The following is a 3,020-nucleotide window of genomic DNA, read 5'->3' on the forward strand; positions in this document are numbered from 1 at the left end:
GGCGCCCAGCTATCACAAGATATAGCGTCTGGGGTATTAAAGGCTTGAAGATAAAAAAGCGGCCATCTAAGTGAAAAGCAATAAAGTCAACATGGAAGAAGCACATCAACCTGTGTGATCATGAAGTATCAATGGAATCACGTATCAGGCATCAGAGACCCAGAACAAAAAATCACACCAATGTGAATGAGGGGGAGGGTGGAGGAGAGACCCAAAGCCCATCTGTAGACAATTGGACATCCTCTTACAGAAAGATCACAAGGAAGAGATGAGCCAGTCAGGGTGAAGTATCATACTGATGAAACATACACCTTTCCTCTAGATCTTTAATGCTCCCCCCCCCACTATCATGACCCCAATTCTACCTTACAAATCTGGTTACACCAGAGCATGTACACTGGTGCAGATACAAACTCAGAACAAAGGGAATCCAGGACAGATAACTCCCTCAGGACCTATATTGAGAGTAGCCATACCAGGAGGGGAGGGGGGAAGACAGGGGAGAAGAGGGGAACTAATCACAATGATCTATATATAATCCCTTTCCAGGGGGAAGGGCAGCTGAAAAGTGGGTGAAGGGAGACAGCAGCCAGTGTAAGACATAAAAAAATAATAATTATCAATTAACAAGGGTTCATGAGGGAGAGAGGGCAGGAGAGGTTAAAAAAAAAAAGCTGATACCAAGGGCTCAAGTAGAAAGAAAATGTTTTGAGAATGATGATAGCTACCTATGTACCAAGGTGCTTGACACAATGGATGGATGTATGAATTTTGATAAGATCTGCAAAAGCCCCCTATGAAATGATTTTTAAAAAATTTAAAAAAACACACAAATGTTTCAAAGTTGGTTATTTTTAGTTTATGAAAGAAGCCCCTGGCATACTAGTCCATATTATAAAAATGTGAATTACTTAGAAAGCTCTATGGTGATGTATCCAATACCACATGAGAAATAGAAGGGTTTTTTTGTTATTTCTGAGAATTTCTAAAATATCTATTATTAGGATGTAGTAGACTATATAATGCAAATCTCAAGGCAGAGATAACTTCTAAATAGTCTCCCTTCCTTCCAAATCTCTATCCAAATTTTCATTGGATTTTCCATTTTGTTAATGTTCCTGAAATTGTGATACCAAAGATTCAATTGACCCAAGGTTTCTTTTAAAAATTCCAATTCCCTTGGAAAGGAATAAGAAGTCGTTCTCATGTTAGTATGAATTAGTTCAGTTAGAAAGCCTCCATATTATCTCAATTTCACTGAAATATTTGGAGCTTTGCACTAGAGGATTTGGGACAGTATAAAGATACACATATTATAAGTGGAACAAAAGAAACAAGATGGAATACACAAAGGGAGATGGGAGAGGACTAAAGTAAACAGGCATATTCTTGGATCTACTGACAGCTGAATTGATCTAGAATGCAGACACATATCATTAATATGAGAGACTGCATAAATCATTAGTTTACACATTTTTAGAACTCTATGATTTAACTTACATTTAAATATATTTTATTGGAAAGATATTTAGAGATTCCAAATTTGATATATCATCATACTTTTGATATTATAGCTTATTTTTAAGCTATTGTGTGTGTCATGTCATATCACTTTGGAATATCTATTTTGAAGCCTTGTTTTATAAAATAATAGGAGCTCAAACATTAATGATTTATTCTTGGTGTTTGGGGGAAAGGAAAGTTAATATACCTAACACTTGATTTATTGGGGATGGGGGAAAAAAGTTCTTCTAGTATTTTTCAAGACTAATTCTCATTTTTCGAGAATTAGCTGTTACAGTCTACTGACATTTATAAGGAAAAAATAAAATTAAAATTCTCCATTTTTCATTCTCCATATCCGGGACATAACTAAGAACAAAAGATGCTACAAAAATGGCTTTTGATTGCCCAAATACCAAAATTTCTACTCTTTACTCATAGAAGTCTGCTGAAATGTGTAACTTCTGAGATCAAACCAGACTGGTAAGTGAATTAAGAGCCTTGGAGGCGTGATGGGTTAGGCATCAGGTTGCTAACTTAAAGGTCAGTGGTTCAAACCCTCCAGCTGCTTTTCCAGAGAAAGCTGAGGCTGTGTTCCCATAAAGCTTTAAAGACTTGGGAATCCTATGTAGAGTTACTGTGAGTGGAATTGACTGGAGGGTAGTGGATTTGGTTTTAATATGGGGAAAATGAGAGCCCTGGTGATTTAGTGGTTATATATGTGGCTGCTGACTGAAAGGCTGGTAGTTCAAACCCACTAGCTACATCATAGAAGAAGAATGTGTCAGTCTACTTCCATAAAGATTTTAACCTCAGAAATTCTGGGGGTAGTTCTACTATATCACATGTATCCTTGAAATCTACTCTCCAGCAACAAGGATAGGAAGAGGTTCTTTATATAATATTATATAATCTCATGGAAGACCCTTGGTGGTATAGTGGTTACAAGCTGGGCTGCAATCGAGACAGTCAGCTGTTTGAAACCGCCAGCATTTCCACAGGAAAAAGACTGGGCTTTCTACTCCCATAAACAGTTATAGTCCCAGAAACACATTGCCAGACTCAATATTTTTTGCTAACCTTGTGGAATGTTTTACATGCCCTATTACCTTTAAGTAAGTTTTTTTTATTTCTTTAAACTCTTTTTATCAATGCCTACATTTCATGGGTGAATACTTCCATTGCTTGCCATGAGAGCTTTAAACATTCTTAATTCTATCTCCAATTTCCTCTCTCCTTGCCCTTATAGAATGAATGGTTGAGTAGGGATGTCATTTTCATCGAATTCATATTAAGGTGTTAAGGATAAATTATGCCCAAGGTATAGTTTTAGGGAAATATTGCCATCATGATTGTTGCTCTTTTCTCAAACCCAGGGAGACCTTACAACAGAGCTGGATGGCCCTCTTGACTTTCTCTGCCCTTATAGAAATTAATAGTGAAAAATAATTCCATTGAAAAATGGGCAGATGGGTACAGAAAAGAGCTGGAAATACAGGGAATCTAGGACAGATAAA

The sequence above is a fragment of the Tenrec ecaudatus genome, chromosome X, assembly GCF_050624435.1.
Source record: "Tenrec ecaudatus isolate mTenEca1 chromosome X, mTenEca1.hap1, whole genome shotgun sequence".
Lineage (NCBI taxonomy): Eukaryota > Metazoa > Chordata > Mammalia > Afrosoricida > Tenrecidae > Tenrec > Tenrec ecaudatus.